This window comes from Pelophylax lessonae, assembly GCF_965119305.1.
Source record: "Pelophylax lessonae genome assembly, chromosome: 7".
NCBI lineage: Eukaryota > Metazoa > Chordata > Amphibia > Anura > Ranidae > Pelophylax > Pelophylax lessonae.
This window is the reverse complement of record NC_138774.1, coordinates 214804652-214821983: the sequence shown is the minus strand read 5'-3', so window position 1 is coordinate 214821983 and position 17332 is coordinate 214804652. Positions and strand designations below refer to the sequence as shown.

Here is a 17332-nt window from a genome sequence, read left to right as displayed (position 1 = left end):
CGCTTTTCCAGGAGCAGTGACCAGAGCCTCTTTTATGTCACTGTTTGAAATAATTGCAAGGGCGCTTTGCCATTCACTAAGTCGGTACATGTTGGCATGTAGGGTACAGGGCTCTGGCATGCCATAGATCAGGGGTGTCAAACTTCATTTCATCGCGGGTCGCATCAGCATTATGGTTGCCCTCAAAGGGCCGGTTACATCTGTAGGATTAGATGTCCAGAGCACCCCATGTCCTGGAGGGGCAAAGAGAAGCCTTTCTACAGCTGCACAGAGGAGTGCAGGATCTGGAAAAGGAGTTCTGTCCTCTCTGCTGTAGACTACAGAGACAAGGTGGGGGCAGAGACCAGGGGGGTGCCGCAGCTGCAGGAGAGGAGTGAGGGCCACATGAAATGGCCTGGGGGGCCGCATTCGGCCCGCGGGCCTTGTGTTTGACACCTGTGCCATAGATTAACCTATCAGGCGCTTCATGAATATTTATTTAAAAATGCCTAAAATCAGATTTGACAAGAAATCCATTTATAGTGGGTCTCTAGTTATATTTTCTTTTTTTTAGATTTGGTATTTGTAGTGTAAATACAGTATGGACTAGGTATATAGTGCAACATCCAAATCAACAACTCCCTAAGGAAAGTTAGGACATTCAGGACAGACTTTTAAAGTGTTTAATACACAGTATATTCCCTAAATATAAATTTACCCCTGCTGAGCTCAGCCATATCTACCCTACGACCTCCAGTCTGTGCTGGAGATGCTCCAACGACCTGGAACCCATCTACACATTTAGTGGGGATGTTGGATAATTTTGCCCTTTCTGTGTATCTCAGATGCTAGGGCTTCCCCCAGGTAGCTCTGTTGTCGGTGATACCAGGTTCCTTATCAAAATCCAGAAAGGGCATCCTGAGACACTGCCTATTGGTGGCTTGGGTTGCAATCATCTGAAGTCATTGGAAATCATCAATGCCCCCTCCTATAGTAGAACAGGCACAAATGCACAAATAATATCACCATGAAGGCCCTGATTTCAACTTACAGGGATGATCCTGAGGAAGTCCTCCATGCTTGGACCTGTTGGTTGGTCCATTGAGAATCTATCCCATGCGAGGCCCTGATGAGCCATTACCATTGAGTTTTTATACCCCCATACATATGAGGCTCTACCCTTCTGTTCTCTAACACCAAGAGCTTCTACAATGAGAAAGAGACCCTAAATCTGAATTATGATTACCGCTTTGATCCAAAAATGCTTGAGCCTGTTGGTTGCCAAAACACATGAACAAAGGTGGCCAGAGAAATGGAACAGTGCCTTCATTCCCCCGATACCCCCAGGTAAGTTCTGGCTAGTTTTGCCGGAGTGTAGTAAATCCTATGTAGGAATTTTAAATCAATTAGCCGATCCCTCGCCGATACTAGGCTGAGTAAATGGGACGCTCTACATATCATCCCATTCCTTCCCTCCAAGATCTGGCACTTCTTCCACCCATTGCTCTCTGCACTTAACCACCAAGGGAGGAGGGACAGGGAAAAGTTCTTTATATAAATCAGGGAGTGTTTTTTTTCATGGACTCATCTAATAAAACGTTTTCGAGGCTGGACGGCTTAATTTCTACCCTGACAGAGCCAAACTGGGAGCTAAAGGCATGTCGCAGCGATAACTATCTAAAGAGGTAGGAATTGGGTAAATTATATCTTAGCTTGAGGTCCTCAAAGGATACACCCCTTCTAGTGATATCCCTTTAGTTGCCCATATGATGGGGTCTGGAATGGTAAGAAAATTGAGAGAAATGAGGGTTCATCCACAGTGGGGGCACTGGCGAGACGGAATCGGAGACAGGTTGCAACAGATTGTAAATGCAATACCATGCCTTGAGTGTGGCTTGCATCTTTTTTTTTTTTTTTTTTTTTTTTTTTTTACATTTTGAATAGAGTAGGAAATTATTAATAGCAAGGTCAGGTTTTTTTGTCTGCATTCCCACTGGGGAGATTTACCTTCATTATTTGTCCTGATGAGCACTGTCTGCAATTGGAAATCCAACATTTTGCAGTTTTCATCAGAACAAAAAGCAAGGGATGTGCCTGGTACACACAGTACGTTTTTTTTTCCCGTTAAGCCCAGAAATAAACTGAGGAGCTTGCAAGAAGGTCCTGCACTACTGATGCAATGTTAGTACAGCGATCTCCCCGCTGAACTATTTTGTTCTGACAGGGGGAACCGCCCCCCCGCCAGAACACACCTGTCAGTGCTCGCAGCCATTGGCTGAGAGCACTGATTTGATGCCCACCAGCTGCTGGTTTTCCAGCAAACTCATTCGACAGAAGCCAGTCGTGAGATGGGCTTTTGGCAAACAAGAACCTGTACACATGGGCTGAATGATGGCCAGTATTTATTGTACTGGCTGATTCCGGCCGATGTTCAGGGCTTAAGTCTTCCAATGTGAACACCTTTTTCAGTGACAACTAAGAAGTGATCTTCTCATACTTTCTGGTGTATCTCTGGGACAGGAAGTAAAGAAAAATCTCATATTGGGGCAAACTGACAGTTCTAACTCTTCCCTGCTTAGCAGTGAGAAAATTATATTGGTGTATGTAATTTGTTGCTTTTCCCTCACTTCTTGTTCTGACACCCCACCTATAAACAGGAAGTGGAACGATTCCCCCTTACTTTCTGTTCTGACACCTGTCTGGGCAAGAAGTATTTCTTCCCAGCAGAGATATAAATAGCAATCAGAGACCATTCACACATTCCAAAATGGTTTGTTACATAATGTGCGCAATAGCTTTGCAGTGCCATTCATTTTGAATGGCACTCCAAATCTCAAATGGCTTGTTCACATTCTGTCTGATCTGCATTTATTAAAGCGGAACCATACTCACCTCCACTCCAGCGCTTTGGTGTCCTGAAACTACCTCACCGGCTGAAGATATCTTCTTCCAGGTTCCAATCTTTGGCATTTCGATTAGCTGGGTTTAGATTATGTTGTTCACAGGTGCAATGCCTGGATCCTGCAGACTATCAGTACACTGTCTGTACTTCCGATACGGGCACACAGTTACTGAATGGCAGGAGGAATCCATGAACTACGAGGATGCTCACCAGCGCCCTGGCAGTTCATTGAGAACTACAAGCCATCAGCCACAGAGGCCAACGGTAGATGTTCATTTATTCACATTCTGACAGTGAGTGTGTGGAGAAGATCCCCTACCCACTGTCACAAGGAGGGGGGGGGATTGGGGAGGGGAGAGGAGGTAGAAGCTGAAACATTTTACATGTTCCAAAGGTGAACTTATCCTTTAAGTGTAATTTCTCTTTTGTTCATCGACAGACACAGCACTCCATAAATCATAACAACTGAGTTATATTGCCTCATCCAGGAGTAGAACTAGGCAGAACAAAAAACACCTGGCTATGCCCATGGGCCGTCTTCAGCTGGTATATAACCCCCCTCTCTGCCATATAGTGCTCAAGCCCACCACTAATGGGGTACTTTGACGTAGTGGTGGGCTTGAGCACTATATGGCCATATGGTGGGACCAAATCCCCATTTTTTTTTTTTTATTTATGGATTGTCTTCAAATTTGGTAGTAATTTCTTTTGCATGTGTGCGCTATTCTTTTTTAATATATAAGTACAGTCCCCCTGCCTGCAGGTTCCCTCCTCCATCCTTAAATCCCTCAGTAAGCTGGGCTTCCCCCACTCCCTTTCCCCCCTGCCTTCTGGACCTGGAGTGTGGTGGGGTCCCAGGGCAGAGGATGCAGCAGCGACCCCTGGGGTTTCCCCCGCCATCCCCACTCTGTAAGAGTCCTGAGATAGTGTATGTCCTGCCCTGGTAGTCTGGAGGGGTCCCAGTGTAGGAGACCCCTAGGTGCATGCCCTACTGTTTGTAGTGTGGGTATAGTTCAGGGGGGTCCCAGTGCAGAGACCAGTGCAGAGTGCACAGTGGAGTCTCCCCTAACATGTGTCCTACCTTCGGGGGGTCTGCCATGCAGAGGGTGCAGCATTGCAAAGGGCGCAGGAAAGATCCTGGCATGCTTCAGCATCTGTAGCTGATGGCGGCCATTCCTGTGCCCGGGACATATGAACAGGGATGGCGTCCATGGTGATGCTGGGTCCAAATTCTCCTCCGTTCGGTAGGGTGAGTCCTTAGGAGTCCCTGTTATCTCTCTCTCTCTGCTGATGGGTACCCTGACCCTTGGGGGGATCCTTTAGTGGTGCCAAACGATAGTTTTTTGTACTGCAAGAACATCTTCTCCTGGAGCCTGGCGGTCACATCTCCCCCACTGACCCCCTCATGGAGTTGGCAGGTCCCTTGGAACCCCATCTTCCCATGGTTGCACTGAAGGTGGTCCTGTGGTCCTTAGTGTCCCGGATGGAAGTGGCGTGTGGGCAAAGACCCAGGAGGCAGCGCCCCCCACCTTTCACTGCTTAGTCTGTGTCTTCTGATCCTGAGCCTGATGCCGCCGTGGACGCGGCCCATTCAGGGGGGCTTAATATCACACCCCCAGATCCATCCAATAGTGAGGATGATTTCTCCATGGTCACAAACAGCGAATTAAATAGACGCACTTATCACTGCAATGCGTGCAGAGATGTATAGTAACGAAGTAGAACTACTTAAGTACTGTACTTAAGTACCGAAATGCGGTATCTGTACTTTCCTAGAGTAGATTTTTTTTCTCCTACTTCTACTTTTACTTCACTACATTTTTTCGATGATTTCGATACTTCTACTCAAGTATTTTTTTTTTTGTGCTGCATAGTTACTCGTTACTTTTAAAAAAATTACCAGTGCCAGAACAGTAGATGGCAGGTTGCATAAAGCTCAAAAAAATGTGTATAATGTCATTTGTAAATCAGCGCATACGAAAATAAAGGCTGTGTATAATAAAAGCTGCTATACCAAATCTTTCCAATAAAAAGAAAATATGAAACAAACAAATAAATGGTGCTACAGCGCTTAAAGTGCATCAAGAAACTACTAACAAACACAGGTTAATCATTTGAATAAATCATTTGAAATAATAAAAACAATATGATGTTCAAACTTTTGACTTATTTCTTTAATAACTACATAACACAGTACTTGTACTTCTACTTTCAGTACTTGAGTAGAATTTTTTTTTCAAAACTACTGGTACTTTTTACTTTTAGTACTTAAGTAGCAAATTTTTTGAAAAAACTACTTGCAATACTTAAGTAAAAAAAATGTTGAATACTTTAGTACTTCTACTTAAGTAACTTTTTCTGTGAGCACTTCCACTTCTACTCAAGTAATTTTTTTGATCGAGCACTTGTACTTTTACTCAAGTAGAAATTTCGAGTACTTTATACAAGTCTGAATGCGTGAGACTTTACACTGCAATGCATGAGACTTTAAAAAAGGAGGATGTGGCTGATGTAGCCACAGACGTGGCTGTGTTTGGTGCGCATAAGTCATCTCGCACTCCAAAGGTGTTTCCTTATGTGCCTTATTTTGACAGGTTTCCCTGTAAAGAATGGGAACAACCAAAATGACCTTTTGGGGTCCACAAAGTTTTACTGTACGTTTACCTTTTTGAGGAATCACTGTTAAAAAAGTGGACTAGACCACCAGTGGTGGATCCTCCTGTTTAGAAGATGAACAAAGCTACCATTATCCCAGTAGAGGAATCCCCATTCTTTAAGGACCCGGCTGACAGGAAAGCGGAGGCTGTGGCACGCAGCATGTTTACTATGGCTGGTTCAATGTTGCGGCCAGTCTTTGCCTCAGCCCTGGTGGGGGGGTTCAACATGTGGCTCCACCTATATGGTCTCTTTTGCCGCCATGGGATTTAAATTTAGTATTTTGATTCTCCAGAAACCTCCATTTGAGAATATTCAGGAGATTCCCCTGCCTACATTATCCTAGAAGGTGACATTCTTGGTGGCTATTACCTCGGCCCGCAGGGTATCGAAATTGGCGGCATTATTCTGTCCCAGTCCCTATTTAGTGGTTCATAGGGATAAAGTTGTTCTTTGTCCCTGTCCATCATTCCTGCCCAATGTTGTCTCTGACTTCCATTTGAATGAGGGCCTTGTGTTGCCCTCCTTCCCAAGCTGGCTCATCCCAGCAAATTTGCTTTGCATACCTTGGATGTGGTTTGTGTCGATTCAGGTGTATCTGGCAGTTTCTAAGTCCTTTCGGAGGTCAGACTCGCTTTTTTGTGGTTACGGATGGACCAAGGAAAGGGCTGGCTGTTCGGCTACCATCTCCAGATGGATCAGGCAGACGGTAACTCAGGCCTATTCCATTAAAGGTCAGGTTCCACCATTCCCTGTCATGGTGCATTCTACTCAGGCGCTGAATACTTCTTGAGCCTTTTGTCATCCGGCACAAATATCGCAAGTTTGCAATGCGTCCACTTGGTCGTCGGTGCATACCTTCATAAAATTCTAGAAGGTAGATCATTTGGCATCTGTGGATGCTTCTTTTGGCTGCAAAGTTTTACAGGCTGCAGTTTAAGAGGAGCTGTTCCCTCTTGAGGGGTGTTTTTCATTAAACCTTTTTGTTTTAGATGGGGCTCCTGTGACCCGGTTAAGGCTCCTGTGTCCTGCTTAAGGGCTCTTAGGCTTAGCCTTGGGTTATTTTCCCCACCCCTCATTTTTCTTTTGGCACTGCTTTTGGACATCCCAGTAGTTATGATTTATGGAGCGCTGTGTCCGTCAATGAACCAAAGAGATAATGGGATTTTTGTACTTACAGTAAAATCCATTTCTCTGAGTTCATTGACGGACACAGACACAGCACCCACCCCTCTATGGAGTTTTGATACTTCTAATACTGCTTGCTACTAAACTGATTACCTAGAACAGAGAGGGGGTTCTATACCAGCCGAGGACAGCCCATGGGCGTAGCCAGGTGTTTTGTTCTGCCTAGTCCTACTCCTGGAGGAGGCAATACAACCCAGTAGTTATGATTTATAGAGCACTGTGTCCATCAATGAACGAAAGAGAAATTGGATTACATACCATATTCATCTACCTCACCTTTTTTCCTTACTAAATGGGATTTTTAACTTACTGTAAAATCCATTTCTCTGATGTTCATTGACGGACACAGCTCCTGAGTCCTGATCTTTCTATCAATTGGGTTATACTGCCCCCTGCAGGAGTAGGACAAGCAACATCCTTTGTGATAGCTGGGGCAGTGACAGGTAAACTTTGAGAGATCTGGGGTCTGTGAGACCCCTGAGCTGCTCTCTGCCCTCCAAAGAATCTGATCAAACTGAGATCGGATTGATCATTTGCCTGTTTGTCCAGTAACAGCACCCAAACAAAAACTGAAGCTGGAAGTGATGAAATCCTTCGTTCAAGGCTTCCAGGATCGTTTGTCACAGAGGAAGGAGAATGGATGTTTCTCCCTGCCCTCTGTCTACAGCCAGTTAACAATTGCACTGCCTATGCACATCATCATACACACGTTATACAGAGCATATTGCGTGCGGACTGGGGTGAACAGGTCCTAAGGCAACACAGCTCCAGTGCACATGCGTTCAGGACACCATAAAGCGCAGTAACACACTGCCATGTAATGCATTGCCAAAAACGATGCATGCCTTTTTTTTTGTTTTTTTTACTTTTTGACTCATTGGCAGTCAATACATATGAATGGGCTACCTTAATGTGACACATGTTTAATACATGAAAAAACAAGTGTTTAGGCATGTGCATTAAAAAAACACACTAGCAGGCCAAGGTCTGAATAGGCCCTAAAAACCTCACTCAGAAAAATGATGTACCCTGGGAGGATTTCCCCTCATTTCCTTTGACGGCCATGGAATAGACCGGAAATGAGAGGAGCAGCCTGCTGACATAGATTGTAGCCCTCATTTTGTGTGCAGAAGCAGGAACACTGCTCTCAGCCCAAACGTTCTCATTATATTCAAGAGTGTAAAGTTCTTTCCCGTTTTTAAAATACAACCAGTCTCAGTTCCATGTTTTCTACCTGTAGTTAGCAGGGAACCGATGAAGAACACAGCTTCTGGTTTCCCTCAGTCTCCATTCTGTTTTTTAGGCCCTGCTCACGTTTTTGCAGTATAACGCACATCTCCATGGAAACGCCATTGCTTTCTTTTCTGTGGAGAGCACAGCCTGTGCTGTGAGAGATACATGAGCTGCCATTGCAGACTTCTCCTTGTGAATCTCTACTTGCTTGGCTGCCATGTTGATCCCCTGGCTTTTGATACCTTCTGAGACACTGGCGTGAAAGGAGACTGCAGATCAGAAATTAATTTGCTGTTTCTTTTTTTACTTTTCCTGGTCAGTACTGAAGCCAAAGACAGCCAGATAATTGGCATTTTTAGACGAAGGCCAGCGCAGGTTCTTATGCACTTGTAGGACACAAGGAATAAATATAATGCAGAAAAGACAGAGGAAGAAATGCATTTTAATGAAAAAACATATGAGAAAATTTAGAACTGCACACATTCTTGGAGTACTAATGTTTGAATGGACTACATGAATATTAAAAAAACTAGAATCAAATGGCCAGCAACACTCCTAGTCAGGTAAATCAATAGAAAGGCAACGCTAGTAGGGAGACTAAAGCCCCGTACACACGCGTCGAAAATTGGCAGGGAATTTCCGTCCGATGACCGATCTGCCAATTTTCGGCTTGTTAGTATGATGCTTCCGACAACCAACTCCGACTTTTCGGCCGAAAAAAATCTGGTGTGCAGACTATAAAATTTTTGTTGGCCGTCCACACAATGGCCGATTTTCTTGCAGTTAGTACAGATTTCGACAGGGAAAAATCTGATGAGCAAGTCTGGGCATGCTCAGTGAATAAAGAACACAAAGAAAGCAAACCAACACATGACATCACTTCTGAAGTAGAATTTTGTTGGGCGAGAAAATGTGTGTGCAGTCTAGGCACATTCCAACCAACACCACTCTGGACTAAAGACGGACGATCGGTCAGCCGATAATCGTTGCGTGTGTACGGGGCTTTAGGCTGATGTCAGATGGGCAAGTCCACCGTCAGACAAATCACCAAAGGCAGTATTGCCGAAGAAGCTGCCTGTCAGTCCCTATGGAATGGCTCCCTCTGTAGCCAGAAGAAGCCACCTTGAGAACGTCAGTTTGACGAAACGTACGTCGGTCGCGGCGTGCTGACGTCCCCTATGCGAGACGTGAGGGCGGGTGTTTGGAGCTGACCGGCCGGCGGATTCAATTCAGCGCTTACCCCTTGCATGTTTGTAAGTGTAACTTTTGTTATTTGGTAAATAAACATTTAATGGGTTTACGCTATGGGGCTTTTTATTTTCTGCATGTGACCATTTCCAATACATGCGTGACATCTTTGGATACAACTTCTCCTCCGATCGGGATTGGTCCTTTCTGTGAGTCTGAGGGGCACCATTATCAGTGTATGTCCTGGGTCCTGGATGGTTACTTGCATTATTCCTAATTTCTTCTGGTAAGCAGTGGTATATGTCGGTGGTGGTCACATCCACTGATTGAATTTGTCGCATGGAATTTGTGGCAGCTTTCACTTTGGTTTTGTTATGCTATCACCTTTTTTATGATGTCTGTGGTGGTCTTTTACTATATCTAGGACTCATTCAATACTCATTCACATAAGGGATCTATATCCAGTGTGTGCTTTTTTAGTCAATACAGTATCACGCTATGAAATTTATATTTTTATATGCACGTGATTGACGCCTGTTGAGCTTGTCGCATCGTCCGTGGCTTGGAATCCTTTCTTGGGGGCCACCCTGAGAACTTGCGGCTGGTCTGGAGAACCACCTTCCTTTTATCAGGCGATTTTATTTGCTGTTTCTGGTAAGCAGTATATACCCTAAACATATTTTCAGAGGAGTCAATATCTGGATGCTTTTGGACTCATTTTAATAATTTTCACTTTATATTTTTGCACATATTTCAATGGTTTATGGGACTTTATGAGGACTATACACATACTTCATGTTATGTTTTTTCATTTAGCGCAGCTTTTTTATATATTATACTTATAGGATGTTTGTCACATTTAAGTTGCAGCTTTAATTTATCAGATTTTTTAGCGCAGTTATCACATATCTAAGAAGAAGCCAGATGTTTGTCGCTGACCCGCATGCTGCCGAATCTCAATCACTCAACGGGAACAACATCTCGCTGCCTCAGTCACAGAAGGGGTGATCCCATAGGGATAAATAGGCAGCCTCTTAGTGATCTTGCTACTGGCGATTTCGACAAATTGCCACAGGCAGGATCACCAGCTGCAAAATTGCCCATCTGCCAAACAGTAATGTTATAAAACATACATACTCTTTATTTAGGCAATAACCTGATGAATTTTGCTAAAAACTTGAAATGTTGTCTCTACACGATAAACCAAACTCTCAACCTTTTTGTCCTCAAGCCTTGAAAACATTTTAACATCTCAGGAAACCCCAAAATACTTCTCATCCACAGCTTGCAGTACTTAATCACAGCTTGTGATCAGTGAGTTGTAGATATAGCAATAAATATGTAGATCTAAAAAACACTATTAAAATGGAAAACTGAGCTGCATGTAAATTTCTGAATGACAAGTTACAAAATACACTGAAATTACATTGGTGTTAAGTGGTAATACTAACTTTGTTCAGCTGCACATTGCAAAATTCCAACTTTGTGTTGGTGTTAAGTGAACATATTTATTTTTGCATTGCTGTTTAGGAATAAATGTTAACTTTGCATTGTAGTTTAGGGGGAAAAAAATCTGTCCATTAGTGTCCATTAGTGTTTGAGGAAAAACCTAAATTTGCATTGGTGTTTAAGGAAAGACCTTGACTTTGTAATTGTGTTCAAGGAAGATTCCTAACTTTGCATTGGGTTTTAAAGATGAACCTTTTAAATTGGTGTTCAAGGAAGAACCTGAAGTTTGCATTGGGTTTCAAAGAAGAACCTTTAAATTGGTGTTCAAGGGAGAACCTGAAGTTTGCATTGGGTTTCAAAGAAGAACCTTTAAATTGGTGTTCAAGGGAGAACCTGAAGTTTGCATTGGGTTTCAAAGAAGAACCTTTAAATTGGTGTTCAAGGAAGAACCTGAAGTTTGCATTGGGTTTCAAAGAAGAACCTTTAAATTGGTGTTCAAGGAAGAACCTGAAGTTTGCATTGGGTTTCGAAGAAGAACCTTTAAATTGGTGTTCAAGGAAGAACCTGAAGTTTGCATTGGGTTTCAAAGAAGAACCTTTAAATTGGTGTTCAAGGGAGAACCTGAAGTTTGCATTGGGTTTCAAAGAAGAACCTTTAAATTGGTGTTCAAGGGAGAACCTGAAGTTTGCATTGGGTTTCAAAGAAAAACCTTTAAATTGGTGTTCAAGGAAGAACCTGAAGTTTGCATTGAGGTTAAAAGAAAAATTGTAACTTTGCACTAGGGCTCAAAGAAGAACCTTAAAATCGCTATTTAACGAAGAACCTTAACTTTGAATTGGTTTTTAAGGGAGAACCTTAACTTAGCATTGGTGTTTAAGTAAGGGCCTTAACTTTGCATTGGTTTCAATGAAAAAAATGTTTTTATTTCTTTTGCAACCATGAGCCATAAGTTGCATTATGCAAACCAAGACAAGAGTAATGCAAGGTACAATAATGTAAGTATGCTGGTAACATAAACATGATCAGATCTGATCAAATCGGAGCATACACAAAACGAGTTCCAAGTTGGTCAGGTATAAATGTATCTGAGAAGATGCAGTGGAAGATATCTCAAAAATTTCTACCATATATAAAAAGCCCTAACCTAGTAATGCAACCTTATGGGATAGAGCGTGAAAAAATACCGGAGTCAGGAGATATTCCCCTGGTGCCAGTAGTATAACCCAATAAGGGAGTAAGGACTAAAAGGCATAATAACAGCAAATAAACTGCAAGGAGAAGTTTCCAAGCTAAATGTGATGTTACATAAAGGGAGAACAACAAAAGAAGGGAGGGGAATGAGAAGGAACAGATGGGAAAAGGAGAAGGGAAGCACACACAGCAGAGAGAGACAAGGGCACAAACCCAAAGCGAGGGAAAAAATGAAAGTAATGAGAAAAAGCCATTAAGAGACATTAAGAACCAGAAAAGCAAATTCTCTCACCCAGAAACCTCCTGTAATTAGGTATCCATAAAAACAAAATATTGCCATGGCTTCCAACTGTAAACATTTTTAAAGCCTTTTCACAGAATATAATTTAAGTTACATTTTACTGTAAATCTAGGCAACTCTATTATATCTGCAAAGTGCCACTCCGATGAATGCCATACACGATTGAATTTGCTTCCATGGTAATCAAACATGCTACTTGTTAGAGCTGCACGATTAATCCTTAAAAAAAATTGCGATCTCGATTTACCACCCCCCTCACGATCTTGAAATGGCATTTCCTCTCCTTACAGAGCTGTTCTCTGCTCACTCACAGCTGTCAAAAAAAAAAAAAAAAATAGCCTCCAACAAATGTTTATCAACATTATGGCTGCTAGATAACTATAAACACAATGCTTTACAATGTATCATTTCTTAAGCCCCCGTTCACACTGGGGCGACCTGTCAGGCGACCTGGTCGCCTGACAGGTCGCCGTAGGTCGCCTGCCATACAGAAGCTATGGACCCGTTCTAATAGGAGCGACACAAGTCGCTCTGACTTAGAAAAAGGGTCCGGAGCTTCTTTGGGGCGACCCGGAGCGACCTGCATAGACTTCAATGTTATGAAGTCCGTGCCGGCTGCTCCGAGGTCGCGGTGCGAGCAGCGTGCCGTGACCTGTGAGGTCGCCCGGCGAAGTAGCGTCGCCCCAGTGTGAACGGGGCCTTAGTGTCTGTGCCTGAGAGACTGCTTATCCCAGGGAGCTTTTGTACCTGATCCCCAGCTTACAATATACACATGTGTGTGTGTATATATATATATATATATATATATATATATATATATATATATATATATATATATATACATACATACATATACAGTGGGTACGGAAAGTATTCAGACCCCCTTAAATTTTTCACTCTGTTATATTGCAGCCATTTGCTAAAATCATTTAAGTTCATTCTTCTTCCTCATGAATGTACACATAGCACCCCATACTGACAGAAAAACACAGAATTGTTGACATAGTTGCAGATTTATTAAAAAAGAAAAACTGAAATATCACATGGTCCTAAGTATTCAGACCCTTTGCTCAGTATTTAGTAGAAGCCCCCTTTTGATCTAATACAGCCAGGAGTCTTTTTGGGAAAGATGCAACAAGTCTTTCACACCTGGATTTGGGGATCCTCTGCCATTCCTCCTTGCAGATCCTCTCCAGTTCTGTCAGGTTGGATGGTAAACGTTGGTGGACAGCCATTTTTAGGTCTCTCCAGAGATGCTCAATTGGGTTTAAGTCAGGGCTCTGGCTGGGCCATTCAAGAACAGTCACGGAGTTGTTGTGAAGCCACTCCTTCGTTATTTTAGCTGTGTGCTTAGGGTCATTGTGTTGTTGGAAGGTAAACCTTCGGCCCAGTCTGAGGTCCAGAGCACTCTGGAGAAGGTTTTTGTCCAGGATATCCCTGTACTTGGCCGCATTCATCTTTCCCTCGATTGCAACCAGTCGTCCTGTCCCTGCAGCTGAAAAACACCCCCACAGCATGATGCTGCCACCACCATGCTTCACTGTTGGGACTGTATTGGACAGGTGATGAGCAGTGCCTGGTTTTCTCCACACATACCGCTTAGAATTAAGGCCAAAAAGTTCTATTTTGGTCTCATCAGACCAGAGAATCTTATTTCTCACCATCTTGGAGTCCTTCAGGTGTTTTTTAGCAAACTCCATGCGGGCTTTCATGTGTCTTACACTGAGGAGAGGCTTCCGTCGGGCCACTCTGCCATAAAGCCCCGACTGGTGGAGGGCTGCAGTGATGGTTGACTTTCTACAACTTTCTCCCATCTCCTGACTGCATCTCTGGAGCTCAGCCACAGTGATCTTTGGGTTCTTCTTTACCTCTCTCACCAAGGCTCTTCTCCCCCAATAGCTCAGTTTGGCCGGACGGCCAGCTCTAGGAAGGGTTCTGGTCGTCCCAAACATCTTCCATTTGAGGATTATGGAGGCCACTGTGCTCTTAGGAACCTTAAGTGCAGCAGAAATCTTTTTGTAACCTTAGCCAGATCTTTGCCTTGCCACAATTCTGTCTCTGAGCTCTTCAGGCAGTTCCTTTTGACCTCATGATTCTCATTTGCTCTGACATGCATTGTGATCTGGAAGGTCTTATATAGACAGGTGTGTGACTTTCTTAATCAAGTCCAATCAGTATAATCAAACACAGCTGGACTCAAATGAAGGTGTAGAACCATCTCAAGGATGACCAGAAGAAATGGAAAGCACCTGAGTTAAATATATGAGTGTCACAGCAAAGGGCCTGAATACTTAGGACCATGTGATATTTCAGTTTTTCTTTTTTAATAAATCTGCAACAATGTCAACAATTCTGTGTTTTTCTGTCAGTATGGGGTGCTATGTGTACATTCATGAGGAAGAAGAATGAACCTAAATGATTTTAGCAAATGGCTGCAATATAACAAAGAGTGAAAAATTTAAGGGGGTCTGAATACTTTCCGTACCCACTGTATATATATATATACAGGTGCATCTCATAAAATTAGAATATCATCAAAAGGTTTTATTTAAGTAATTGAAGGGTTAAGGACATTCTACGGCCCTGTCCAGCTCTTTTAGAGTAACTGCCTGTCTCCTGGAATCTCCTCTATTCTCTTGAGATGGTGCTGGGAGACACAGCAAACTTTTTGGCAACAGCATGTCCTCCTGGAGAAGTTGGACTGCCTGTGCAACCTTTAAAAGTTCCAGGTATCGCCCTATGCTACCAGTAGTGACACAAACCCTACCCAAATGCAAAACTAGTGACAAACAGTCGGAAAAGATGAGTTGGGAAACAAAATGTCAGTGACCTCTACCTGTAAAACCATTCCTGTTTTGGGGGTTGTCTCATTGTTGCCCATCTAGTGCACCTGTTGTTAATTTCATTACCACCAAAGCAGCTGAAACTGATGAACAACCATATTAACCGGTTGCCGACTGCGCACAGTATATTTATTGCGGCAGTCAGCCCCGGCCAGGCAGAGTGACGTAGATCTACGTCACTCGCCTGTCACTCCTTCTAGAGCCAATAGCGGGCGAGCGCGCGCCTGCTGAGGCGCGCGCCCACCTCGTTCACAGAGGAGTGCGGGCTTGTGACCGGCGGACCCGATGTCCGCCGGTCACACTACGATCGCCGGTACAGCGGGAGAAAGACAGAGCAGCTTATGTAAACAAGCCGCCTGTCATTCTCCCCTGTGTAAAAATGAAGATCAGATGGTTCTACTATGTAGAACCGTTGATCTTTGTTTTTACACTAGGAGACATGTCCCCCTACAGTTAGAATCACGCCCCTAGGACACACTTAACCCCTCCCTGTCCAATACAGTTAACCCCTTCCCTGCCAGTGTCATTTTTGCAGTAACAGTGCATATATATATAGCACTAATTACTGTAGTAATGTCACTGGTACCCCCAAAAGTGTCAAAAATGTCAGTCAAGGGTCCGATCTGTCCGCCGCAATGTCGCAGTACCGCAAAAAAAATCGCAGATCGCCGCCATTACTCGTTAAAAAAAAAAAACACCAAAAATGACAAAAATCTTTCCCTTTGTTAGTAAACGCGATAACTTTTGCGCAAACCAATCAAAATACGCTTTTTGCGATTTTTTTTTTTTTTTTTTTTTTTTTTTTTTTACCAAACATATGTAGCGTAAAACAATTTGGCCGAAAATGTTAAAAATTTTGATTTTTACATTTTTTTTTGGGGGGGAATTTCATATAAAAAAAAGTGAAAAATATTGTTATTTTTGCAAAAATTACGCTCTTTTTTTGTTCATAGCGCATGATCAAAAAATCGCACGGGTGATCAAATACCACCAAAAGAAAGCTCTGTTTGTGGGAAAAAAAGGACGTGAAATTCGTTTAGGTACAGCGTAGCACGACCGCGCAATTGTCCGTTAAAATCACGCAGTAAAAAATCGCAAAAAAACCCCTGGTCAGGAAGGGGGTAAAATCTTCCGGGGCTTAAGTGGTTAAAAAAAATCATATTAACCACTTAAGCCCCGGAAGATTTTACCCCCTTCCTGACCAGGGCCTGTTTTGCGATTCGGCACTGCGTGACTTTAACGGACAATTGCGCGGTCGTGCGACGCTGTACCCGAATGAAAATGACGTCCTTTTTTTTCCCACAAACAGAGCTTTCTTTTGGTGGTATTTTTTCCCACAAACAGAGCTTTCTTTTGGTGGTATTTGATCACCTGTGCGATTTTTTGATCATGCGCTATAAACAAAAAAAGAGCGACAATTTTGCAAAAATAACAATATTTTTCACATTTTTTTATATGAAATTCCCCCCCCCAAAAAATGTAAAAATCTAAGTTTTTTAACATTTTTTTATTGTTGTGTTTTTTTTTTAACGAGTAATGGCGGCGATCTGGGATTTTTTTTTTGCGGTACTGCGACATTCCGGCGGACAGATCGGACCCTTAACTGACATTTTTGACACTTTTGGGGGTACCAGTGACATTACTACAGTAATCATTGCTATACATATGCACTGTTACTGTAAAAATGACACTGGGATGGAAGGGGTTAACTTTATTGGAGAGGGGGGGGTTAAGTGTGTCCCTAGGGGTGTGTTTCTTACTGTGATTGGATGTGGCTTTGTGTGTAACAGCACAGATCAACGGTCCTACATAGCAGGCCCGAGTGATCAGTGCTTTTACACAGGGGAGAGTGACAGGCGGCTTTGTTTACATTAGCCGCCTGCCTTTCTCCCTCTCTATCCGGCGATCGCGAGTGACCGGCGGACCCGATGTCACACGCGCCGGCTTCTTCGGGTACGAGCTTGGGCGGGAGCGCACCTTCGGCGGCGCGCGCTCGCCCCCTATTCGCTCCCAGGCTAGTGACGTACCGGTACATCACTTTGCCTGGGAGGGGCTGACCGCCGCTGTATATAGTCAGGCGGCGGTCGGCAAGTGGTTAAGGCATGTAAAAAAAAAAATGCTTTCCTTTATTTCTTACATTCCATTTGACATTTGTACTATCACTCGTGTCACTCTCTGGGATAAGTCCTATTTCTGACCCTGGTATGTGGCTACAGGCACAAGTCCCACTGCGCATACATGGTTGCACGCATGGGATTTGATGTCTCACGCTGGACCAGGACACCGGTCCTACAGGGGATACATAAGGAAGGTGGGGAGACACCCTCTGCTTAGCTGGAGGTGACACGCCCCCCCTCCACTGTATTGGAGAGGATTTTGGCCTGGTATGTTCCTGGATCAAGT

The 17332-nt window shown here is 43.5% G+C and overlaps 1 protein-coding gene across 1 annotated transcript in view; it reads left to right on the top strand.

Annotated features, from left to right (window-relative positions):
* ABCA2 (ATP binding cassette subfamily A member 2) overlaps window positions 1-17332 on the top strand; it is a 259479-nt gene that overhangs the window by 109777 nt on the left and 132370 nt on the right. The gene's annotated exons all lie outside the window — the stretch shown is intronic.